We start from the raw sequence: 27,804 nt of genomic DNA, 5'->3' as shown, positions 1-27,804 counted from the left end.
GCATATTAGCTGCGGGACATCCCCTGACTCACACAATGACAGTGTGTTATCTGGGACCTGTTAACGACAGCTACGCAGGTAAGTGAGCTGGTGTGTTGGAAATGATACACCTCCGCTGCCTGGTGTTTATTATTATGACTGGGCTGTGTGTATGGTGTGTTGGCCTGTCATTAGAGCGGACCTTGCTGAAAATGACAACACGGTGAAACAATTACATAAGAGGACAGTCAAGGAGGGGGAGACAGAGATGACAGAGAAAAAACGAGAGCCGCAAAGCAGAAAGGGGGGTATGCAAAAAACACACATGCAGTCTGACTCAGTGGTTTAGAAAGTGGATCATTCGGGAGTGCATGTGCAGCAGTAACCCTTCCCTTCTCGATGCATCTGCATTGTTAAACCTTACTGGGTATGTGCCTGTGTGTGTGTATTTGTTGCAAAGCTCTGTATTGTGCCCAAAGTGGAGCACCAATCCAGAGTCAATGGGCCAGAGCTAAAGCAGTGAATGACCAGGACTTAACCTGGCCACTCCCTGTGTGTGTGTGTGTGTGTGTGTGTGGTGTGTGTGTGTGTGGTGTGTGTGTGTGTGTGTGTGTGTGTGTGTGTGTGTGTTGTGTGTGTGTGTGTGTGTGTGTGTGTGTGTGTGTGTGTGTGTGGTGTGTGTGTGTGTGTGTGTGTGGGTGGGTGGGTGGGTGGGTGGGGGGTGGGTGTGTGTGTGTGTGGCAGGCTGTTTTGCTCATTAGTCTCTGCACAGTATGTTTGTGTGTTTGTGTTTGTGTAACACATCAGGCAATAGAAGCTCACTGTAATATTCATGACCGTGTAGCAAATTCAGACACCTTCACAGTCACAGCAAACAAACACGCACACACACACATGCACAATAAGACACAATACAAACCAGAAAATAATGTGCTATATGCCCACGCACAAAGCAACCATTTCTGTGGGCCAAACCGCCAAACCCGTGCTATATGGATGATAAAGGCTGACAGAGAGGCAGAGTAAAACAGATTAAAGAGAGAAAGGTGTGTTTTCTAAAGCTTCTAAGACCATGCTGGCGGCTTGCCTAATGTGCCCAGTCGAGAGAGAGAGAGAAAAGGAAAATAGACAGATAGACAACCAGAAGAACAAGTTGAGGGAGAAATAGACATTGTGTGACTTAGAGCCTCCCCCGTACCAAGAAAGTTCTCTCTCTTGCCTTTTGGCTCGAGTCATTTCACTTCCCCCTTTAAAATCAAGCAAGTGTAAAATGAGAGATGGAAATATTCGAGGTTGGAGAGGGAAAATGACCAAACTGAGTAAATCAGACAAACGAACATGCAAATGTACTGCGGAACATACACAGACACACATACACACACACACACACTCATACACACACAGTGAGTGAGAGTAAAGCATGCAGATGTGGGAGGTACCGCTGGCTCAGGATACACAGGTGGTTTAATCCATCTTCCTTGCACGCAGTTTCACTTCCTTCTCATTTATTTTCAATCTTCTTCTCATCATCCTTGTCAAACGATGGATCTAATTCCCAACCGTTTCACTTTCTCAATCTCCTTCTCTTCATACCCCCTTTTATCACTCACTTTCCCAACTACTTTCTCTTTCTTCCCTCTACTCAGAAGGGATAGGTTTGACCCCTTTTCATTTGTCTTTTTCCTCTTCCTCTTCCCTCCTCCTTTTCTTGTCTCTATATCTGTGCTTGTGTTTTCATGCTGTGTTGCGATGGATGTGACATGTGGTGAACAGGGGAATGTTTTTCAACCTCCTACCGCTTATGAAGACTATTCAATTAAAGAGTCTCTGTTTGACTAACCTGAGGATTGCTTTAATAAAGTGCTATTTATGATCGAGGTCAAATGCACCTGGGATAATCCTAACGAACATGGGGAGAAAATGGTAGGGTTTTGTTTTTTCTGCAAACTGTGCTTGTGTGAGAAAAATTGCAGAAATACAAGCAGTCTTTGAGTGATCATTTGCAGGCAAATACATAAGTACATGCACACACAAACACAAACACATACGCAAACCCAACCCCTACACTTTAATCCTGTAATGACAGGGCAGGCCTAATAACAGGGGAGGGCACTAAAGCATTCGTCCCTATGGCCGCATCCAACACACACGCACAGAAACACACAGCACCCACAGTTACAAGCCTCTTAAAATATTTCTTTGTTCAAACAAGTAGACTTCTTAAAAGGAGGGAAAAAAATACCAAAAGAGGAAGGGGGGAAAAAAGGCTATTGTTGAGAGAGAGGAATGTGTAGACGTTTCACAGGGCTAAGTCCTTGGGTCGCAAGGAGCAGACAGGTGAGGGATTAAGCTTGGATCTTGCCGCGACTACCTTCAGCTTTTTAACATGCTCGTACTGTGTTAGTATGGACCCGTCAGATGACAAAAGAAAGATGATCTAAACACAGCTAAAAGTAATGTCTCAACAACCTTGGAGATATGAGAGTTACAGAGTTGCAGTGCAATGCCTGAATTGTTAACGACAAGCTCACTTAATAGCTTCCTGTTAGCTTGGTTTCATTCTATAAACACATAACAAAATGGCTTCTTCTCACGCAAGCATTAACCGCTGCATTAATGAAACATGATGACAGCAGGGTTTTTTTTTTCAGCCAGAAAAAGTAATAAAAAAAAGAAACTTCAAACCCCCTAATGACTCCTTCCCGGAAAATCCTTCCCTTCAGGCTTCTCCACTAGTTAATTATCTGCTCCCCACCTCTTCTCCGAGTCGCTTTTGTTGTATTCTTCTACCGCCAAACAGACCAAACACATGGCAACCTGGCATGGGGTAGCCATTCCATTAAAATACTATGTGGCCTGGTTGCCAAACACTTGAGTCTCTGTTTAGCCACAGAAACAGTGAAATGTGTCAACATTGAGAGCGTGGACCTCACGCTCAACTTATTAGCGCTATTAGCCTGATTGCTTTCAGTGCTATCTTTGTTGACCCGCTTTTGTCATCCAACGTGAAGCAGAGGCAGAGAAAGGGGAAGAGAGACACACAAAAAGAGAGCAGGAGGAGAGATTCTATTCAAATTTAAATTGTCCAAGAAGCCTTTTTGCCTTTGTGATGGGCCAGAGTGCGATGATTAGGAGAAGTCCCCTCCATTTTATGGCGAGACCTCCCCTTAAGCACACACACACACACACACACACACACAAGATAATTGGTTGCTGCTTCATGGACAGGACAAGGAGGTGATTTCTCTATGGAATTCCTGAACGGACTCTCCTGCCATGACAAACCCCCTAACCCCCTCCCCATCAGCACACACACATACACACAAACTTCATCCTACTACCACTCACTGTCAGTCATCCCACAATGGCTGTCAAACAATAGGTTTGTCCTGTGTGTGCGCTAACAGGGTTAGGTTATCTGTTTTTCTCTCCAGACTCTTCCCCTTCTCAATCCCAGTCTGAGTCTTGTATCACTCCATGGGTAATTCTAATGAACGCAAGTCTTTGCCCCTTGCATCTCAATTATTTTCACCTCATCAAAAGATACCTCGGGGCTGAATACTATTTGAGTTGCAACCATACAATTCTTTTGTTGTTTGTCCGCCTGGCCCATGATGCGGAGGCAATTTCTGAAAAGCATTTAACCAGCGACTCTAGGATTTGTGATAAATAAACAAAAACAAACGCAACACTGTCCTTTTCTGACAGAGGCTTTGAGGTACCACAGCAGAGCAGTTGAAATTGGAAAAAGAGCTTTGATCGCAGCAAGAAGAGACTGCGAGGTAGTGCGGCTGCTTTTCCTTGCTTTGTGTGTAAGTGAGTGTGTGTTGTGCTGCAAACGAGGAGTGTATTGCCTTTTGCAAGGGCTCATGCAGTCTAGTCTAGTTCCTGTACTGGCGATGGACTGGGCCTCTTTGTCTTTACCCCCCTTTTTTTCTTTCACATTCCCCGTCTTTCTCTCTCTCTTCCCCTCCCTATCCCCTTCTGTCACTAACTCACCTAATTACAAAGCACAAAGGATCTGACGAACAGGTAGCCCTAAGGGCAGCTGTCTACAAAACCAGGTGTACCTTTGTGTGTGTGTGTAAATGCATGTGTGTCAGCTTATATGTGTTTGAATGACTGTGTGCTTATACGTATGCATGTTCTACAAAAAGCTGACGTCTTGCAATAAATATGAGTGATGTGCGTGTGCCTGTGCCTGAGTCATCCATGTATGGGTTAATGCAAGAGGTTAAAGCCGGAGCTTCTGCTTGGTTCACTGCATTGTCACCGTGGCTTTTACCCTTTACCTCTTTGGATTCGTCAATTTTTATGTAAATAGGAATTCAAGCCTATCTCACTATTTCACACAGTTTGAGTTAATACAGGAAGCTACATGTTCTAACTGGCCCTAATAAACATACTAAAAGATAACATTCACAAACTACAGCGTCCCCAATCTCTTCTGTTTTTTGTGTGCAAATACGCGTGTGAATGCACATTCTCTCTCTTCCATTCCCCAACTTCCTAGTTAACCACCCAACCCCTCACCCTGCCCAAGACCCGGCATTCACAGCTGTCTGCATTGTCCCATGGGTTCATTGAATGGCTCTGTGTTCGGTCGCTATTGAATAAGTCACAACCCCTTCATCAACAGCACTGACAACATAACACATACACGCACAAACACACACATTCACGGCTGGGGTTTAGCCATTAGCACTTGCTTTATTGGCTACTTGCTCTCTGACACAAGGACTTTCGGCTACCTAAAAACAAATCTAATTCTGGAAAGGTTTAATGAAACCTTAGTGTGATAGTTTGTGCGTGCATTCAGTTAGGAGTGCCATATTTGCTCCTCCTGTTAGTAAACGATCTAATAAGCAACATATTATGTTTGCTTCTCAATGAGAGCCGATGTTAACAGCACAGCAGATTCGCTTAGAAAAGGAGTTTGACTAAAAACTGACTGACGTGGTGTTTCCATCCCAATGCTTGAGCCAGCTTTGAACCTGCCACCTTTTACTTACCGCTTCATTTCCCATCCTGTGAGAGCTACACTTAACATTTTGCTCTCAGAAGTGACTGTGAAAGCTTTTGTTCACTGCCCATAACATTCCACATTTATCTTTGTGTCATTCCCTGATCATTTACTCAACATGTACACATTTATCTTCCTGTGTGTGTGCTGCTCACACAAAACTGCCGATGCAGACTCTGGTCACTTAATAACAGAGTTCTGTGCCTTTGTCTGGGAAAACCGAACCGCCTATGTTTTGTTTTTTTACAGGCATGCCCCCTAGGTGAAGTGAAATTAACTGGGCTTCATTCCCCACTGAAATATTATTCTGAAGGAGTCATCCCAGACCCTGCTGGTTTACGACACAAAAATCTTTGGCCTTGTCATGTGAAGTCTAATTAGTGCTGCCGGTGCTTTACCTCTCAATGGAACACAAACAGAGGGCCACATACTTGGTGCTGACGTCATGTGAAGTGGAAATATAACTTCTACAATTACATTAAACAAGGATTTTGTCATTGCAAGCTACCTATTCCCTTTTGGTATACTATTCAAAGAGGCCTAAAGTAAATCAGACTTGAGTAATAATCTCCCAAGTATTGCCTCATTGTAGAAATAATTTCATGAGATTTGATATCACATTAACCTCTCACATTTCATTTAGGAAAATTATGTTCCAAATTTGCATATGATTATGTTAAAAGAATCAGGTCTGCCTGTGTTTAACAACCACCAGGAAACAGGCACAGAACCAGATTTCTGTATGGACAGAGGATGTTTACATCACCTGACACGGAAACTATTGCCTCAACCTTTACCATAAATGAAGTGGCTTTTCCCTTTAGAACTTTTCCTGGAAATTCACCACACCTCTTCCTCTATATGCTTTACATTTCATATTCCAGTCAGGGTTAATATATTTATTTTTTCCGCCAATACAATTTCACATTGAATGCTGTCACTAAAAAATGTAAGACTGAGCATAAAACAATTAGATTGCTGAGTCAAAGCACAGGTTTACTTGGACCTCTGCATGAGACGCAACGATGCCATGATCTGATTTCCTGGAAAATGACTCAGCCAACTGTGTCTGAAAAAGGCAAAAACAAGCACGCAGGTTTGTTTTTGCCCCGAAGATCTGCATATGGAAATACAGATCTCCTAGTCAGGTTTTGTGGGTATTTGCACGTGTGCATATTTGTAGTCAGAGTGAAAAGGAAGCCAGACAGAGTAATGTTGTGTGTGTGTGTGTGTGTGTGTGTGTGTGTGTGCGTGTGTGTGTGTGTGTGTGTGTGTGTGTGTGTGTGTGTGTGTGTGTGTGTGTGTGTGTGTGTGTGTGTGTGTGTGTGTGTGTGTGTGTGTGTGTGTGTGTGTGTGTGTGTGTGTGTGTGTGTGTGTGTGTGTGTGTGTGTGTGTCAATTACCTTGCTTTCAACCACACCTATTTATAACATCTACTGTAAAAACTGTACTTTCAGTCTTTTACTTCTGCAATACTTTCCTTTGATTGTTTGTGGGCACACAAAGGATTGCTGGAAGGCATTGCAGAAGATTGCAGATGTACTGAAACATATGGATAAAGGGGAAATTATATGTATTTTTTAAATCTGAAATTGTCTTTCGTCTAGCAGCCCATTTAGTTATTCCAGCAATTAAAAAATAACTTGAATTTCCCAAAACAATTTCTGCATGCAGCCAGCATGACGTCAAATATTCTTACACATCTTCTAAAACAGATACATGTCTCTTTATCTATCCATCTCATATTCCATGTTCTTTGGCATTTACATAAAGCAGTGATATTGATGTTCAACAATTGCCTCATTATATGTTCATCTACAAAGAGAGAGACATAAAAGGGAGGCGGTGGAGTAATTTACTCAATGAGATAAAGTAGTGCCGATATTCTTTGATTTTCTACTCAGTCTGCCCAAACCTGCGGACTGCTCAGATGACTCCTCCACGGATAAGGCTAATGAACAAACGGTGCTGCATAGCTTGCAATACTGATAAGAATCATGTGAGATAGCCAGAGACTAATACATATGAAGTGCCTGAAAGGTCAAATGCGAAGAGGGAAAGATAGATTATGATTTAATTAGTCTTGAAATAGGCTTCATTCTTTCTCAACAGTCTCATTTAAATGTTAGGCTCCTAAAAAAAAGAAATCAAATTAAATTGGATCAAAGGGAGGAATGCAAGTTTGAGAGGCAGGCTTACACACACATTTGTGTATACACAATCAAGAATCAACTATCTATCTTGTTTTTCTTTCCGTTTTTTATAAAGTATGGCAGTATCCCAGCATTACGTTAGTCTGTCTGTGAGCAGAAATTCACCTGGCGCCACTGCCTCTCTGAGGGATTTTGGGTATTAGTGGTGCAGGCTAACATCGTGACAGGCGAGTGTCAGAACTCACTAACCCCATCAAAGTCACATTTAGCATATCCAGACTGCAGGACATTCACAATTAACAACCTTATGTTTTACATTTACTTCAGTCAGTAGTAACATTGCTAAAGACTTGGCATCCTTTTGTGAGAGCAAAGACTTCTCAGGAAAGCGGCATTGGGCTTAGAGACCTCGTTGAAACTAACACATCGTTTGAACACAAGGGCAGTGGAATAGACTGTTAACATATATTTGAGAGAGAATGAACCTATATTCGCTCAGAATGTATGTCATCTCTAGAGCAGTTAAATTAAAATGTTGGAACATCCATGTGAGATACACAAAGGCAATGAATGAGGAATGAACCAATAATAGGCTGTGTGCCAACAGTCTCCTGCATTGTCAATGCATTACTTTCCAGCCTTACAAAGGCCCAACACAAAGGAAATAAGTATTGAATATGGGTTTATTTGTCGAGATAAGCAAGGGAGAGGCGAGATGAATAAGAGAGAGAGAGAGAGAGAGAGAGAGAGAGAGAGAGAGAGAGAGAGAGAGAGAGAGAGAGAGAGAGAGAGAGAGAGGGAGAGGGAGAGGGAGACATGAGAGATTCCCAGCTTTGGGTGTGGCTGCTTGTGATAAAAAAAAAAAAATCTTTCAGTGCACACTCATTTATACCAACGTTGCCTGCAAGTCTCTGTAGATTTCAGCAAAAGCAGAAACAGAGACGGAGGGGTAGACTAGACGTTATGGAAAAACAGAGAGGGAAAGGGGGGCTAGAGATTGTGCAAAGGAAAATAAGATATATTAAAAGCGAAAGGGAGGGAGGAAAGCAGAGAAAGAGATAGGAATGAAAGGCAAGTCGGCCAGAAAGGTGACAAAGAGGGGGGTGAGGAGGGAGGAGAGAACACAGAGGAGAGAAAAGGAGGGAGAAGAGAGGATGGAGAGCTGGTACACGCTCTCTTGTATTCCCCACAGCCCCTGTGCTTCTTTCATTGCCACTGTGTTTTTGGCATGCTGGCATGCAGTGGCCTTTAGACACTGTGTGTCTGTGTGAATGTGTGTGTCTGTGTGTGTATGTCTGCAATATCCTGTGCATGTTTGTGTGTCTGCCTGAAGTGTCTGTGTTTAACACGCAGCCTGATGGGAACTGTTTTTGCTCATTGCCTTACTGCAGCCCAGGGAGCCATCATCTCCTTCACTGCTGTCCTTTTCTCTGCTCTTCTCCTCTTCAGTCCTGTTCCTACTCCTCTCCTCTCCTCTGCCCCTGTGCCAACCAGGGCATCCATATGGCAAGCCATTTGAGTATTTATTCCATATCCTTGATATCAGACGGCAGCTGCCTACACTAGTTGGCTCTTTGATTTCACTTGTTAGATATATGGTCACACTAGTTTGGCACTCTGCTTTACTAGCTAAATAAAACATTAGACTAGTCATGAGTCGCTTTTGTTGTATTCTTCTACCGTCAAAAGCGTAAACGGACCTTCGCGCGCTATCAAGCAGTGAAAACATCTGTGTCACTAGTTTACTAGTGACTCCTCTAAGGCTCCACTAGTTAACTAGTGAGATAAAGTGTGTGTAACTAGTTAACTAGTAAGGTAAAAACAATTGTACTAGTGTATCTAGTGGACACTTTGGACCTCACTAGCGCTCTAGCTTAGGGCCAGTAGGAGACCTTGATGCATTCTTTCCCCTCCTCCTCATTAGCATTCTGTGCAACTAGTGTGACTAGTGCGCATTTAGGATCCACTAGTACTACTAGTGAACATTTTAAGCCTCACTAGTTCACTAGTTGAATGTCAATGTATCTCACTAGTTAACTAGTAAAGGGCAAATGGTTCACTAGTTAACGTGTAGACATTTTGAGCCCCACTAGTTAACTAGTAGGTCAAAAGAGGCGTCAACTATTTAACTAGTGAACATTTGGCCTTTACTAGTTAACTAGTGAGTGATTCTGGGGGCTACTAGTTAACTAGTGCAGAAAAATGTATGCCACTAGTTAACAAGTTCTGCTTCTTTGTTGTAACTAGTTAACATGTCAGAGCTTTTGCAGCACACTAGTTAACTTGTAATACTTTTAGTGTCACTAGTATGGTCAGAGGGCCACTAGTTCATCAAAAAGCTTACATGTTGGTACTTCGGTGCTACTAGTGCTGCTCCTGGCGTAACTAGTAAGGCTTATGTGGTAACTAGTCGGACAAAAGTGCCACTAGTTGCTTAAAAAGAGTGACTAGTACAATGTTTTATTGAACTAGTAAAGCAAAGTGCCAAACTAGTGTGACCATATATCTAACAAGTGAAATCAAAGAGCCAACTAGTGTAGGCAGCTGCCGTCTGATATCAAGGATATGGAATAAATACTCAAATGGCTTGCCATACATCCATTCATAACAAGTCGATAGCTCTGGCAACAGACTGCGTTGAAGATAACAGAACAGATTCCCGGACCAAACATATGAAAATGTGCAGCAACTTGTCCTTGGGGAGTAGTGTGTGAATTTCAATGGATTCCACGGGTGCTGAGAAGAAGAGGTTTTTGTGTATGTGTTCACACACTCACCTGTGTAAATAAATGAGTATTTGGTTGTTTGGGCTGTAGCTGGTGATTATCTGAGCGTCTCATGGGTACTAGGAGCATAAACATGCACACATACATACACACATACACAGGCTTTTGTTCAGTAGGAGGATGGCTATTGTGCTGCCTGTGCAGTCGGATTGCGTGTAAGCAGTTACCTCACAGCTCTAATAGCAGGTTTCAAGCAATTCCTTGTGTCAGCAATGGCTGACTCAACAAACAGAGCTCAATCACATGGGAACACAAACTCAAACTGTACACTTACCTAATGCTAATGCATACATATTATGCATAATACATTATTTAAACAATAATAACAGCAACAAGCATACAAATAGAGACTGACACATGTTATTAAGAGTCACACATACAGACGTGCACACACAGACACACAAATCCTGTTTGTTCACTGGGGGTGTAGCCTAGAAAGAGCTGGAACCAGCATTGAATAAAAGCTGTGGCTTTTTGAATGGCTGAGCACCAAAAGAAAAGGGCTTAGCACCCAGCTTTGCCTTTCTGTTTCAATAGCCACTGAGGCTCTCTCACAAACACATGCCCTCGCTCTCTCCCTCTCTCTCTCTCTCTCTCTCTCTCTCTCCCTCTACCATTGTTTCGCTTAATACAGTCTCTCCTAATACAGTCATCTGCCAACAAATCAGATCACCTTACAATGCACTTCCAGTGCAGCATGTAATGATCGTGTTGAATCTAATTAAAGATAGTTACTTCCTGTTACACCCGGAACAGCTGCCTGTGCGTCTGCAGAGAGCGGCAAAGCACCAATGCGGTCCGCATTTTCCGCATGCCAGTGGCTTCCAATTACTTTAAAACAGTTTAAAAAATACTGTGGTGTTAAAGATCAAAAGTCTTGAGGTCTGCTTGTTTCTTTTCTGCTTCTCCTCGGAAACTTGTACAGACAGAATAAACAAAAAACAGAACCAAAATAGGAGCTGGGGACTGCCCTATTAGCGTGGATTCCAGCTAGATATACTAAAAGCTGTCTTTTGGCTCATTGAGCAACTGCTGATGATTTATGAAGATGTTGCAGGGTAATTATGAAGTCAATTATCACCGCCAGTCATGTTAATTTCCCAGGTATGCCCTCATTTACCTGTAAGAAAGAAAAAGAGGAGGGCGGAAAGAAAGAAAAGGGAAAAAAATGGCAGATGGGGAATTTTAGCAGATGAGTAATTATACTCTACCCCATCACACATACACATCATCGCACCCCCACTCCCCTGTCCTCTCGTTTGAAAAGGAAAGATAAGGGGGACCAGGTGACGAGCAGACCCTGCGGGCAGACTCCAGCTCTTCACATCAGCTTGTTAAGTAGACAGAGGGCTTGTTACAGTTTACCTGCTTGCCCAGACATTAGCCATTCAGGTCAAAGACACAGAGAACAAAAGGGAGGTTAGGGTAGTTAAACTCAGGAATGCAACCTGCCAGGTCAGGGCTCTGCGGGCCTGAGTGACTGAGACACTCTCACACGCACACACCCTTTCTGTTACTGCCACCAAATCCATTTACACAAAGATCCCATAAAAGTGCAGATATCTACACAAAGGAGTTGGGGAGTGGCGATTTATGTAAAACAATTAAAATCCTAATGTAGCATGCAACATTGCAAATACAAACAGGAAGAGGAACAATGGCCCAGATGCACTAACACACTAGATGCTGTTAAGAAGGTAAACTGGGCAGATTGTCTGGTCTCGTCCTTTCTTTTTCTCTTTCCTTCAATAATCCTTTCTTCCTTCCTCAATGTTTCTCTTTTGTCTCTTCCTTTATGACGGAGTCTCTTCGTTAAACATGGCTACCACTCCCATTCTTTGCTATTTGTGTTCTCCTCCTAAGGTGTGTTTGACGGCTATTACAATAACTATATGACTATAACTATCCAGCTTTGGAACCTTGAAGTCAAGTTTCCAGGCTGCAAAACCTTGGCAGCATTATTGCCCTCTTGCATGAGATAGTGATACAACGTTATTTCTTTCTGCTTTTTTCTCGTTGTGAGCGACAGTTAATTGTCTAAGATGACAAACCGCTGCAGACTGATAACAAAGGGTTCCAATGTTTATTTTGGGCACCAAGCTTGTATTCTAATTCTGTAGCGGTTGGATGCAGATAAATGTGTTTATTTGTTATAAGGCATCATTAGGTGCAGGTAAGAGATCCTTATTATTTAAGCATATGTGTTTTTGTGGCTGCATTTGATTAATCACTTTGGTTTGTTGGAGTGGCTTTCTCTCACACTATCTGTGTGTCTTTCTATCGCTCCCCCCTCCCCTAGCCACTGAGATTCTCGTCGGACCTGCATTCTTAATCGCCACCGAGTTAATTAATCTCACACTTGGCTGCTGTAATAACTTGACTTGTTAGACCTCCTCTGTGCAAATGGACTTCGCCTCTTTAGCAACTAAAAGCACCGGTAATGAACCAGCCAGGAGACAGGCATAGAGAAATGAGCTTCCATAAAAAGCTTAAAACATGTCAATGCAAATATCTGTTCGACCTTGGCATACAATACATTTTCATTTTAGCCATTTAGATTACATTCCTGCAAAGGAGCTTCTTGTAAAAGTCCTGTGGTCATGTGGAATTAGTTCCAGTTTCTTTATTGCCAAAATTACCAGATGATACAAGGAAATGCAAACATCCGCTTCATCATGACAACAGATTCACAAAAACCTTTATGTGACTCCACAATTATGATGCATATTGAAGGAAATAAATAAGAGCTGAGCAGAAGGAGAACACGTTGAACTGTTTCAACAAATTATAAACATGTTTATTTAAGGCGTTAGTGTAATTGCCATAATTATTCAAATCACTGCTGTGAAGATTGGCAGACTCTAACCACAAAAACGAACTTCACATTTTGCACCACACATATCCCAGAAATCTGGCTGCAAAACTTTATAGAAAACAAGGGGATTCACTTTATGACACATAACAATAACTTCATTCATAGTGCAAACAAAACAAAACCTAATTGTAGTTTAACAATTTCAGCAACATTACAATGAGTTGTTTCATAAAGGGGAAGCACCTAATGTGGGGGGAATACAGATACAGATACAGATTTCATTCTTCATATACCACCTTTATGAAACAACAAAAAGTTGATAAAAATATTTGCAATCTAATTTAAAATGGAGATGACCACGACAGTGACAGGAAAGGGAAAGTTACAGCCAGACAATAGAGCCTTTAGCCTCCACACTCTACCTGTTCTCAGCCAAGCTCAGCATGATCTGTTCAATATCATGGTTAGGGATCCATGATGTCCCAAACCTTATTACTTATTAATGTGTTTAACCTATAGAGAAACCACTCGATAGATAGTCACGGCACAAAATCCGGGCTCTGGGCAATTAAAATAAATTGACGGATAGACAGACAGACATTCAAGGCTGCTGGGGTCCATATGGCAGGGGGATTTTAGAGGCCCACTTCAATTACAAAAAGACCTCTGCGCATTGGCATGACACCCAGAAGGCCCCAGACAGCAACACCGGAGAAAAAAGGAATAAATCATACAGCGGTTACTAACACGCATACATGAACACACATTTATGCACATGCAAAGAAACCGACAGACAGGTAAGGACACAAGTTCCAAAATGCAGTGGCTTCTATCTTCCTCTTACACACATACACAAACTCTTCCTGTCACAGCCCTAGTAAGATGAATGTTTAAATAATAGCACCATGATTACAGAACCAATTGCATCAACGATCCATGCTCAAGGACCCTTGCACACTCGAGCAAGTCCACAAAACACACTTCAGCTGACTGGTCTAGTTTATGCCTCTTTCATCTGAAGGTGTCCTGTTGTCCTTAAAGCACCTAAACAGCAGCATAAATCTAAGACACAGAAGCCGGTCATACATCAGAACAAGGGAGGATTAGAGGGACACTATCTAAACAGGAAGTGAGGTAGGTTGAAGTTTCATGGTTTGGCTGAATTATGTGGATCAAAAATGAATTACGGAGGGACATTAGCTCTGGGTTGAATATATGTTTTTGCTCCTAGCTTATTTTTTCACTTGAGAAAATATAGAGTGTAGATATTTCTCATTTTGTCATCTGTCTACCTCTCCATCCCTCTATCTCTTTCTTGGGATAAGTAGTAGGAATATAGGCTACCCTATGTAATGTATTATTCACCCTTCATTGATGTGTAACTAAAGCTGGCAGTTAGGAGGGAGCGGGGTGTTACCAATAACCCCCACATCGCCACTACGTATACACACACATACACACATTAACAATTCTAGCCACAAGGCCGCCAGGCACACATTGATTTATGTGCCGACACACGTTTGCACACATACATTGGCACACACACACATACACACAAACAGATATTTTCCTGTATCTTATACATGGATTTCCATCTTGATTGGATGTGCATCTGTGTGTGTGTGTATGTGTGTGTAAGGACACCGAAGGTCATCTGGGAATTTCAATAGGACTACAGAAGTATAATAGAGGTGCCACATTATCACCGGTAGACACAAGCAGCTGTGTTGAGTGGGTTTGTGTGTGTGTGTTTCTGTGTGTGCATGTGTAAGTATTGTGGTGTGCAAAACATCTTAGACATGTGGGGTCTGGTGGCTTCGGAAAAAAGGAAAACAAAATAGAAATTATAATCCTACAAACAGAAAGGGAAAATGGTGCATTAATTGCATTAATTTGCAGAGGTCATTGGTTAAAAAGGTCAGCTAATAGGGACAGTCAATAGTGACTGTATACATTACCCTTTGCTGTTTTGACAGCCCTCTCGGTTTAGAAAAAATGTTATATGGATACTTTGACTAACAGATGCTGATGGGATTTATTATATTTGTGGCACAGTGAAAAAGAGACGAGATAAATAACAGAGTTTGGAGGTAAGCTATAATTAAGCCATGGACATTAATATGTAATTCAATCAAATAAAAATAACATCAATCTTGTTTGGTACCAAAGACATCCAAGAGAGGCCAAAGTTAACTTTATCATAACTGGCCCATAACTTTCCCCACCTACCCACCTGCCTTATGTGATCCTTATAAAACACAGCCTCTGGTGAACTTTTCTAGTTAAAAAATAACAACCCCAATGTTTATGCCTGAGCTCACCCATTAGCACAGTGTTCGGCTGGGTTCACTTCTGTTGTGGCCCATGGCGATAGAATCTGAAGGGAATAAAAAAACAACGAGGTGCAACTTTGTTTTTCTCCCCAACTGGGGACACAATAAATGAGAGGCACCAAAAATAAAATAGGATGTTTCCATGCAACTAAAATGTGTTCCATTTACCTTCAACACACAAAAATACACCAGCCAGCCCTCTTGGTGGTCCAAGCTAGCTAGGTGGGGTTGGTAATGTTCCAACCACAGGGTGTGGATCTGCACTGACCTGATTAGTCATAGTCCTGACCCTGAACCAGCCAAAGTGGGTAGAATACAAATGAACCCCCAGGGCCGTTGGCCAGTAAATCTGACTCAGGACCAGTGTTTATGGGATTCAAACCGCACCACACAAGGCCGCAGCGGATGACCGTGAACAGTGACTTCATTGAAAGGAAGGGAAAAAGGCTTTCGGGCAGGGTGTTTCAGGACTGATTGGTAGTTACAATAATTATAAGATTGGGTTTATAGTAATGATGTCATGCTGTGGGCATACTTCAAAAAGGTGTCATGAAGTCAGCAGTATACATTGGTTGTTTATTATTGCAACAAGCCCCTGTTTCAAGAAAGCTACACATATCAATAAACCATGGAGGCGTTAAAACTACAAAGCCCTCGCTGCTCTGGGAAAGTGTTAATATTTTACCAACAAGAAGCCTCCCGTTCCGTTCCGTTCCTTCAGGTTCTCTTCCATATCTAAGGACTGCCGAGGATAAACACATCCGGGCTGCTCTATTCTTGGGTTAATAATGAACAGGTGAGAAATTACTTAGACAGACGGAGATGGAAATTGATTTTTTTAAGTGTTGCCTCATTATCCCATGTGGGGCACTTTATCCAGTACCACAGTAACACAACACCAGACAACTTGGTTTGTGTAATTTCAAGGTCATATGGGTGTTATGGTTCTGTGTGTGCACTGACAGAATGGGGGTCGGCGGTCTAGATTGAGATTGTATAGATTGTCTGGAAGCATGGCCATTAGTGAGGGACTAATTAGGGGAGACCAAGTGGTCTCCAGTACCGGTCGAAGCCAAGATTCATAAATAAGTAAGTGCTGGAGCAGCTTGGTCGCTTAATTAACAAAGCGTGAAAAAAGGGCGTGAATCCCAAGAGGCATAAACCCAATCTGGTTGCAAGGGTGGGCTATCGGCAGCAATCCTGTCGATCTTGGTGGCATTGATTGATGGCAAGCCAAATTGAATCTCCAATCATCACCACCGTTTTAGCTCCTGCTCCCCTGGGGATTTCCAGAGGCCAAAAGTGGCACAAGGGGTAATGTTTTTGTATCCCTTTTCTGACACTTGTGCCATAAAAACATGAAACCCTCCACCACTTTTCTTCCCTGCTCACTTGACCATCACCATCTGCCCAGGGGTTATCTGACCCCTGTGTGTGTTCTTGCTCACACTTTCATGTCTCCAACGATTGTTTTCACACTCTAAGCTGTTTGGCTGAGGTATTTAAAACCCAGACACCTCATGCAACTCCAACTTAGACACCCTCTAGTCACCCCCTGAAGCAACATATTGCATTACAACCCACTGAGGCACTCATGCCTTTGTTTTTGGAGTTCTTCTTTTTGCACTAATCTCTTTTATTGTCCAAGCTGACAGGCAAGGAACATGTTTTGTAGAAAAAGCCGTTGGCGACATGCTAAAAGAAAGTGCATGTCAGACCTGTCATGTCAGGATACAATTTTGGTCAGTGGAATGAAGGGGGATGACATGCATTTGCAATGCGTATAAACTGCAGACTTTCTTCTCTCCATACACAATAGGGGAACTCCTCTTGACTGTAAAGACCTTATCAAGTAGTAGGCAATAACAAAGGGTCTCAGAGCGGTAAATAGCATCTGTCTCACAGCTGCTTACTGTCACTGTGGGAGTTTTATATCACAAGGACGTGAGATAAGACCGAAAGGAAAATAATACTGCAATTAGGACCTACTGTAACTGTGATAAGCATCGCTCACAGTAGAAAGAACTGAAAAAAGGGCAAGGGCGGAACAATGGACAAAAAGGATGGGATAAAAAAGAAAGGATGAGAATGACATAGACTGAGAGCAAGGCTGGGAAAGGGACAAGTCCATTGAAAGTGACAGGGAGGTGAAGAAAGGCAAGGTAAACAGAATACAAAAGAAGGCTTTGTCTCTAAAGGACTTTTCCTTAATGCCCACCTTTTTTGGGAGAAAGCCTTGAACCTTTCTGGTCTTCTTCTTTGGAAGGCCGTAGCGCCAAGCTGTCTGGCTGGCATGATACAGCTTAAAGTTGGTGGTACTACTTGGTGAACCTCTTTAAATACATTACAATTGATGGTACTTGGTGAATCCCATGCAGTTATAAAACCCCAGACTTCCTCTAATCAAATAGCAATGAAATATATTGGTCCATATAAATCAATGACCATTTAAAACAAAGGTAAACATTGCCACTCAATACAAGAAACCAAATGTTGAAAAATGACACCATGCTTTGTTCCTGTTGATAACCTAGTTTAACAAGGCTTTGAATTTCTCAGACAGGAAACAATGAGCCGGGAATAAAAAAACACAATGTGCGCTCATATAAGCTCATATTATGTTATTGTTTAATCACTTGCCCCCTCTGCCTTATGTTTAACTCTGATTGTGTGTGTAACATCTGCCATTGACTCATTCATTCTCAAATAATCTTGAAATTGTAGCAAAATGTTTCCATTGATCTGCACTGGCCTGCTTGTCAGATTCATAAATAAAAAAAGGTCAGAGTCCGTCCAGACTGCATCAAAGCATAGACCTTTCATCTGGGACCAGTGTGTGAGTGTGTGAGTGTGTGAGCAAGATACAGAGACTGGGGGTAAAGGATAGGGAAAGGAATTGGTGAATAGCAATGGATCTCTCTTCCCAGGCCAAATCCTGTATCTGGGAGGAAGCTACATGGTGTGAAAGTCGAGGCTTGGTCGATGGCAAGCGTCCAAGTCAGGAGATTACAGTTTCTCAGCTCAGATGGATCTCACAATCTCAAACCGCCTGCGGTTCTGTCTCTTCTCTGCTTTTCAAACTCATTCCTGTTCTTACTTCACTTTCCTTCCTCCCAACCTAAATGTAATTGACCTCGACCCCTTGAAACCTTTGGCCTTCTCTAAACACCTTTTGAAATGAACTGGCTAGCTAATAAACAGAACTAACTGGCTTTTGAAAATTGAAAACCTGTCTTTTGCTTCTCTCTCTATCACTTTCCATGGCCTCAGACACACACACAGCTCCAACTTTGAGAGGCTTTAAAAATGGATAACCTTTCTGACTTTGACTCTGTAGGTGGGGAGTGGACCATGCAGAGAGTTGGACCCAACATAAACACTGCTCACCTAGCCAAGCTCAAATGCCAGAGTAGGGCGGGGCAGATTGTACCTCACAGCCAAGAAGGGGCATCCCTGGAAGCGGATGAGCTTGCACCTGGCTGAAATCCGCCACCTGCTATGTCCAGCCTTCCCATGATGTTGGAATCCACAGTGCTAACACGCTAGTCTTGCAAAGGTAAAAGGAAGGTCAGATACCATGTATGAACTCTGAGAAGACGTCTTGCCTTCTTGATCTTTTTTTAATCCCCTCTCGCTCTTTCATTTCACACACATACATGCACACTGCAACACACCATCAAAACACCATATTTCTGGGGAACCAAAGCGGATAAGAAATGAGAAGCCTTTGAACTGCCTGGATGTTTCAAGCCCCTCTTCTCTACTCGATCTCTGAGCTCCCCTGCTGCTCTGTTGGGACGTGGAGAAAGGAGCTGATCGATGGAGTCTGACAGCAATGCAATGAATGGAACCAGCTGATTGATTCATTAGCAGAGGAGTGAGTGGATGTAGGCTCTGACACTAAGAAGTGTGTGTGTGTGTGTGTGTGTGTGTGTGTGTGTGTGTGTGTGTGTGTGTGTGTGTGTGTGTGTGTGTGTGTGTGTGTGTGTGTGTGTGTGTGTGTGTGTGTGTGTGTGTGTGTGTGTGTGTGTGTGTGTGTGTGTGTGTGTGTGTGTGTGTGTGTGTGTGTAAATTGTGTTGGGGTTTGTGTGAATGTATATTGAGCGGAGATAATGCGTGCATGCATGTGTACGGCTGTGAGATTAAGCAACTGTCACGATTGGTGTGTTAAGTGTGTATGTGTGATTTGAGAGGTCATACGGGATTTCGATAGGGTGTGAGAGGGGAAAGGGAAGCTGTTTATGGCCTGACTTGGCACAGAGGGAGGGGGTCAGCCACTGTTGTCTAGTGCTTTCATCTGCTTCATTGCAATTAGTCTTTCACAGCACTAGTTGTCAATTCCCTGTTAAAATCACAGCTAACAAACACCATGCCACAAAGGCAAACAAATATAATATATATGGTAAATTGCATGAATAAACATTATTTTTTCAAAGTTGAGTTCGCAGTTTGGACATCATGAAAACATGTCTGTGTTAAAAAGAACATCAAATATTTCAACCAGTTGCAGTTGATTGCATCTTACTATCAAAAGGAAAACACCCTGCCAAAAACTGTCTTTCTTTTAACAGTGCAACATCTCTCTGAACTGCCTGAAGCTGATAGAAAACCCACAGGGTGGCCTCACTTCCCTTGTCCTCTGTCTGCTGCTGGATACTCACACCATAAGTGTATCTGTGTCCCGCTGTCACACAGACCAATTTATAGCCCTCTGCTATCCTCCACTCTACCAAATGGACAGGTGTTAAGACCATCTGAGCAACAAAAGACCAAAAGCAACACCTCCACATTTGTTTGATTGCCCGTGTGAAATTCCTGCGTTAATAATGGCGAGTAAAGCTTATTGGCCTTCCTTTTCGTTGCCCTCTAAACATTGCAATCACTTAAACATAAAGTCACTGTGTCACTAAAACTTTGTACAACTTGAGCCGAGGTTAAATAAATGCTCTTCACAGCTGGTAGTGCTTCCAGGAGGCTGCTGCGTGGAACCATGGGGATTATGTAAATATCGGGACAAAAGGTCACGTGTGATTGTTGCTGTTGCCACTGAAATGTGTTGGAGTCACTGTGTGTGAGCTGTGCAGAAGAGAGTGTGTTTAAGTTGTCCAATGTGAATTTGGAGCACTGTTGATAAGAGAGCAGGGGTCTGTTAAACCTGCTGCTGTTCTCAAGAAGACAAAAAGGGAAAGGGAAAAATATTTAATAGAAGTGGGGAGCCCTCCTCTTCCCTGCAGGCCTTTTGAAGTGTAGATGAAGAGCAGGTGGTGAGTGCTTTTGACACCAAGGATGAGAAGTGGGGCAGAATAAGGTGTAATAACAGCCATCTGCAACACTGTGAACAGGAACACTCACACATAGACCCCTTACCAAGTTAAATATACACTGTTCAAACCCTCTTGTTCTCACACAAGCATTACAGTTAACAACAATGGGCAATTGAAGCCATCCCATCATGCATGAACTCGGATTTTCCCTTAAAGCCATTCGAATCATCACCTATAGACTTTTTACACTGTGTTGATGGTACCAAGCTCTGGACCTGTAGGTCCTGTGCCTCGAGAGGTCCCACTACCACCAAGCTATGGTTAAACTCAACAAATAAATGTCCCTCCCCTTTTCTCCCCCCATCTCTCCTTACATTTTACAAGACAGGCAAGGGCTGAAACCAGGTGATTTGGCCTTTTCCCTCCCACAAGGCATATTGTTTTATAGCAGCTCCACTATCCACACAGATGTAACTGGCTATTTTTTTAAAGACAAATATCAAAGATGTTTTGCTGCTCCATCGGCTAAATTAGTTACAACAGCCTGTACCTCGTAAAGAAGGTAGGTGGAGGCCCTGAAGCCTACTCCCCCAAACTCCACCCTGTGTTCCTTTAAATATCTCTGTGCTCGCCAAGTGACGAGTGGCATAATGGCTGTTTCAAGTCCATACAGGTTCTTAGTCATTTCTCATAAGTGCTACTGGTCCTACATGGAAAGAGTACAACTACCCTGGTGTGCAGGCTGGCCAAACTGACAAAAAGAGGTCAAGCGAACACCTCTGACCCAGTCTCCAACTGTGCTTTTGACCCGGTCTGTTCAAGTGAATGCTTATGTGTGTCAATGAGCCGTCGAAAGTTGCACAGTCGGTCTCTCAAAATATACACATCCTCTTTCAGTGTATTTTTATTCACCACTGGAAAAGGATAAACCCCTGGAGCTTGATTGTGTTAGAACAGCTATTGTTGAGAAGGACCAAGACCAGCCTTGAGGATCAAAACCTCCCCCCCCCCCCACACCAAATGGGTCATAGCAGGACGTGGGTGGAGAGTGGGTGGAAAGCACAGCAGGTCCTAACTCACTTTATAATCTAGACATTTTGACACATGGTAATTCAGCTGCACTTTATGGACATCCGGTGCAGACAGGGCCTATAAAACGCCAAATCTAATGGGCATTAATATTATGTCAAACATTTCATCAGAATTTTGAAAGCAATTAATATCATTCTGTAAGGACCAACGAGAGGGAACATCCCTGTCTGAGTCATCTGAGCAATGTGAAACACCCATCATACATCAACACACGCTATAAAACTATCATATACTGTGCATTCCCATGACTAAAAATTAACAGGTTCTGAATAAGACATTGAGTTAAAAATGGTTTGGTAGTGGGGACGTGAAATTGAGCAGCATTTTGGTTTTGAGGATCCAGTTTTTACTGTAATGATAGGACTGACAGTTAATGGTGTCACCATCTCTTTGCTGCCATCACACAACTTTTTGTTTTGTTATAATTTAAAACCACCTTAGTTAGAGGATTAGGCATACTTTCCCCCAGCGATTCACACACAAACAATTCCCAATCCTTGTAACCTTTCAAACACTCACTCCTACCCTGAGAAGTATTACCCATCCAGCTCTCCCCGAGTGCAAAATCTCTGTTTCTCTCACTCTGTTGTTCTCCCTGTGTGTGTGTGTGTGTGTGTGTGTGTGTGTGTGTGTGTGTGTGTGTGTGTGTGTGTGTGTGTGTGTGTGTGTGTGTGTGTGTGTGTGTGTGTGTGTGTGTGTGTGTGTGTGTGTGTGTGTGTGTGTGTGTGTGTGTGTGTGTGTGTGTGTGTGTGTGTGTGTGTGTGTGTCTCTCTCTCTTGTTCTGCTCGGCTGACTCCAGACACCAGCAGTGTGTCTGTGCAGTGAGCAGGCCCAGACACATTTGCCCTCCCCTGCCTGCTCTCGGCAGTGGGTGTCAAAGACCTGCCATCCCACAAGGCCCCTCTGTCGGATGCCAGGATGGACTGCACACACAAATGCCATATTCAAAAGCAGCCATACACGCTATCTGCATGCCCACATACATATTTGGAAAATATCATACCTTCATAAAGTTGACACTATGTGTTGTTCTCAAATGTTACTTGGATTAACAGACACAAGGTATGACCTAAATTCACCTCACTGACATTTGTTTAACTGTGATCACAATACTGATGTCAAAGTCATGTCACATGAACTACTTTGGTGTCAATTTACAATGTCATATGTATTACTATTTTGAGCTAGAGTGACTCATATGTGTGTAAATAAATTGCCATTGACATTAGATTCTCTAAAAATGTAACTAAATGTGGAGGTCACTTTTAACACTAATAACCTACAAAACATATGATATTACTTTAATTATAATATGCTACACTCATCTTCCTCTCACAGTATGTCGCTGCTGGTTTTATATTCTCTTTCTGTTGATCCTGTTTCACAAGCGAAAGGAAGAAATCACCTAAACTGCACGCTGTAGTCTTAACAAATACAGTAAACAAGATGACCATTGTCATAATTGGTCTCGTCTTTAACTAAGACTCCACAGTATAGTGCTACAGAACCAAAGCTGGTTTCCTGCTTGGTCCACTCCCTGGTCTGAGATGGCCCCAGCAGGCCTAACACGGCTGTTGCTTGCCGACATTTGAAATTCCAGATCGGTGAATCTTTCCCATGCACCACATGAGCCGTGAACCATCAGTTGGTGCACATGAGTGCTCCCGAAGGCCCGATGCATCTGTAAAGTCTGTCAACTCTGCGGCTCTCTGATTCAAATCCGTTCTATATCCAAACCACCTCACAGCTCCCCCCCATACTGTCCCACCCCAACTCCTAAAATGTCGTCATTCACTCCCCCGTCTTCCTGAGCGCCTTACACCAATCTGAACCTAAGTCACTGTACATCTGTTCAACATGGCTGCTGCCTAGCATATGACCTACCGACTGACTGTGTTCCCCGTTGAGGTCAATACACCAGGATAATGCTGAAAGTGATGGACGACGTCTCCTTGATTTAGTTATTATTCTAAATGAGTGCAAATCTGTGAATCTTGAGATGGATGTGAATACATTTGCTAATGTGTTACTCAAGCAAGCTTTCAAAAGAGATTCAAATGCACTACCAACAGGAGGTTTCAAAATGTTAACCTTATCTTATTTTTTATTTATTTATTTAAAATGTTATACGATTATATAGAACAAAAATAATAATATTAATACCCAAAATAGACAATACAGTGGAACATTTAAATTCATTTAAAAAATGTTTTTCAAATGTACAATTTCCCTGCTAATAAAATAAATGAATTTAATTGTAGATTGTATGCATATCTAAATTAATAGCAATAATAATAATAATAATAATAATAATAATAATAATAATAATAATAATAATAATAATAATAATAATAATAAATGGTTTCCCATTATTACTTATGTCATTATTATTGTAAACCCTTTGTGCCCATTGAGCATTAGTGACTTTTGCATGTGTAACCGAAGTCTTCCTTTAAACAGCCAATTGTTGCAGTACGCATTAATAAATATCCTTATGAATTTGTAATTTATGATACAGAGAGGACAGCTAGGCAATGTCCAAATCAAACCTGATTCTGCGGTTTTAAAAGGCTGACCAGTGCTGATTCGCTCGATCAATAAGTCCGCATCAATTGACACTTTGAACAGCCTTCATGTGTTGTGTGCGTGTCATAATATAAATCTGGACCAGCTGTATCTTATTTTGTGGAGTAAAATAGCATATTCATCTAAATACAACCTTATAGATATATGGATATATATAGATAGATAGATAGATAGATAGATAGATAGATAGATGGATAGATAGATGGATGGGTAGATAGATAGATAGATGTAATTTACCATTTTGCTGACCTATGCATTTCCTTCGGGAATGATTCATTAGTGGAATTGCCAGAATGACTTTGCTTTTATTTTGCTAATTCACTTTCACGCCTCTTTAGCACGTACCCACTCGGTCTTTGAATGGGCTGTGTCAAAGCCACCATAGAAGCACTAACAGTTCCCTTTGTCACTTCAATTGTGACCCTAAATATATTTGTTCAGTCATTTGCTTTTGAATGTTATGCAGAGGATCTCCTGGAGTAAAGTTTAACTAGGAGCTTCACTGTGAGTTCTGCTCGGGCCACACACGACTAATGCTGCCTGCGCTCTTAAATAAAGTATGCTGCATGCAGGCCGATCGGACATCAAGTGTGCCGGACAAAATGGCCCTTCGTCATTCATGTTAATTGAGTTTTAGCGAGAGGCACCCCTCCTGAAAACATTAAAAGGCCTAAAGAGGAATTTATCATTTTAATTAATATTAAACAAAACAAAAAAAACAACTAAGTAGCAATATAGCATGTTTCTTTTTAATTAATTAAGGGTTAAAAGATACGTAGGCTAAGTTAAGCATTCATTAGTATTTCCATAAAATTGCGAAAAATCACCCACCTTTATTTTTAAGCTTACGCACGTTTTATATTTGTGGGAATAGAGTTTACGCATATTTTCCATCCAACATTCCCTCTGTGCCGAATACCGTATATCTACAACAGATCAAGCATTTGTATTCTTTAATTCACATATTTTTGTAAGGGGGCTTTTTTGTGTGATGATCTTCAACTGGAATTGGACATTTACACACCACATTCTATTATTGCCCCAGCTTCACTATGAATGTCTGATAATATGTATAATAAAATAATGATCATGGCGAATGGGCTTCCTCTGCTAAAGAAAAGCAGGATAAATCATGTGAGAAAGTTGGATGATAAATGTGCCAATTGTAAACAGGCACAGGAAAGCTCCTGTGGAGGTGTGATCTCACCCAAGTAAAAACATAAACATGTGCGCTTCAAAAGGTCCTGGTTGTGCGTAATCACTCCACGAAATGCACCGCCATAAATAGAAAAAAACACATGGAGAGGAAGAGGGGAACCCTGAGCTGCAACTATAAAAGCCCATTTGTCTTACGTTTAAACAGCAAATTCTTCCAGGTGAGGGTTGTTTAACCCGACAAGCATCACGGGGGTGACGTTTTTGTCATAATAAATATACACGCAAAACTGTTTAAATGAACAAATGAAGTTCTGGCACCTAAACCGGGACACTGTTTGTTCACCTACAACTCCATCTAGGCTTACATGTCGGTGGTTTAGGAGTAAAACGGTACTATATCTTCAGTCAACAACAGGAGAGCATGAAAACAATAAATTATGTTAAACAGCATCGAAGTGGGGACTGCCCTTTGGCCTTGCCTGGATATCATTTTGGTGTCTGTTTTCATTCCTTTTTTTTTCTCTGCTTCATCCTTCCATCCAACGTATTTTACAAGGAGCAACCACATCGCCATGTGAGCTACAGAGGACTGTCATCGACGCAGTCTGTCTCCTCAGCATACTGATAGCAGCAGTTCAACAGCCAAGGCCTTATACTGACCGTGGACCATTGATTATGTTGACCCTTAGCAGAATTGCAGCAATGTAGCTCTCATTTCTCGAAAAACATAAAACATTTTATTTTATACTGAAAATAATTGAAGTGGAAGTAGAGGTCGTGATCCTCAGACAATTCACATTAAAATCCTTGGAATATCCAAAAAAGCGAAAAGAAAAGCCCAAAGCCACAAGACAATCATTATGATAAGATTACCAAATACAAAAAAAACATATAAAACCACTCATTATTATTTTATAGGTCTCATTTCAGCCACATTAAAGCACCCATTAAGCTCAATTAGATCAAGTGTATAAACAAAATCATATTATTATTAATTATTTATGTTTCCAGACACTGAGAACTCAGAAAGGAGTGAAAGGCTGGGTGTAATAGGCCCATCGTTAAATAATTATTCGTAAATAAAATTACAATATTGAAAGTGTTGTTTACCTTCTACATGTACATTTCATAAACTGATGTGAACAATAAAATACCCCCCCCCCAAAAAAACGGGGGTAAAACAAAAAAGGAAACATTAATTAATTGCGAGCAGTTTCTTGGGCTGTCTGACCCAGGGACCCGGAGAGACGCACGGGGAAACTTCTCCAACAGGCCGTTTGTTTCTCTCTACATCGCCATAAACCCAGGTATCCAAGAAAGAAGTCCCAGCAGCGGTCATTAATCACCCGTTTGTATTAAAAGCTTTGGTAAACCCCCAGCCAGGTTAGCCGGGTACAATTTATGGCATCACTTATGGAGGGAATAGATTGTTCTAACGAAATACATCAACTCAAAGCCCGTGCGCAGCCAGCTCCGCATTATTGTCGAGAAAACACCTCTCTCTTTTCTCCTTTTCCCTCTCCCTCGCTCTCAGTATACCTCTGGTGCCCCTAACTTCTGAACAACAAGAATCCACTCATCCATTCAAGCCATGTGTTTTAAGTCAGAGATTCCCTATTGGGGTCCGGGGACCTATAGGGGTCAGTGTGAGAGGGGTCCAGGGATCCATTGCAAAAATAAAGAACTATACATTTTCAAAACAGTTTTCTTCAGGAGAAGTTGATGTTAAAAAATAAAGTAATGAAAGCCATTTCCATCCAGTGGGCTGTAATTAATTTAGTTTGCTTTATTCAACAGCAAAACTGCCCCTAAGTTTGATGATTGCTTCTAATATAGGCTCTGTGAACAATTAAGTCACTTCTGAATTGGGACTCTTATCATAGCCTACCAGGGCTGCCCTTCTTATTTAATTGCAGCAATACAACATTATCAGATAAGCTTCACACTTGTTTTACCAAAGGAAACGTCTACTCGTGTTTTCTATTCGTCTTGTTCTGGCAGAGGTAGCAGTTGCAAAAAGCAATTTAGTCAGAAGGGTGATTTCAAAGTAATCAAGAAGCAGCGTATAAACTTTTCTCAGCACCGACTGTTCCAGGCCCACGGAGGGTTTCTTACATTAGGGTTAATACAATAAGAAAGTAAGTTCATAAATAGACTTCAATCAAATGCAAGCAAGCTTAATCTTCACATGAAATATTTTTCGTTTTGAGGGTGTTAGATATTTAGTCCTAAAACGACCTTTGAGTGAAATAAAATGACGTTTCCTTTCGGTTCAATGCTTTACATTTAACTTACAGCATATCTCTACGTATTCACTGCATATAGCTGATGTTGGCTTTCAAGGCGTTGACGTCAAGAAGAAAATTGCCAAGCAAAGTAAAAGTTGCTTTAAAAAATAATTGGTCCTTTTAATAACTTGACTGAGGTATTTCACTCTTTATACATTGTGTGGACAGGTCGAGAAACAAGCTGAGAGAGAAAGGCGTTTACTGAGCCAGTGGCCCACTGTCCTACTTTCCTACTGGCATTACAAGCCAACCGGGAGCCTCGCCTGGGCTCCAGCATTCATAGTTCAAGCTTTAGGCCCCTTTCAACCTTATTTCCACTGTTCCTTAT

At 41.9% G+C, this 27,804-nt stretch overlaps 1 protein-coding gene across 9 annotated transcripts in view; it reads right to left on the bottom strand.

Moving 5' to 3' along the window:
- The window catches only part of LOC117495585 (ephrin type-B receptor 3-like), a 61,603-nt gene that overhangs the window by 32,168 nt on the left and 1,631 nt on the right, over positions 1-27,804 (bottom strand). The window lies entirely within an intron of this gene.

Source organism: Trematomus bernacchii, unplaced genomic scaffold (genome assembly GCF_902827165.1).
Source record: "Trematomus bernacchii unplaced genomic scaffold, fTreBer1.1, whole genome shotgun sequence".
Taxonomy (NCBI): domain Eukaryota; kingdom Metazoa; phylum Chordata; class Actinopteri; order Perciformes; family Nototheniidae; genus Trematomus; species Trematomus bernacchii.
The sequence above is the reverse complement of the archived record's forward strand: the minus strand, read 5'-3'. Positions and strand labels throughout refer to the sequence as shown.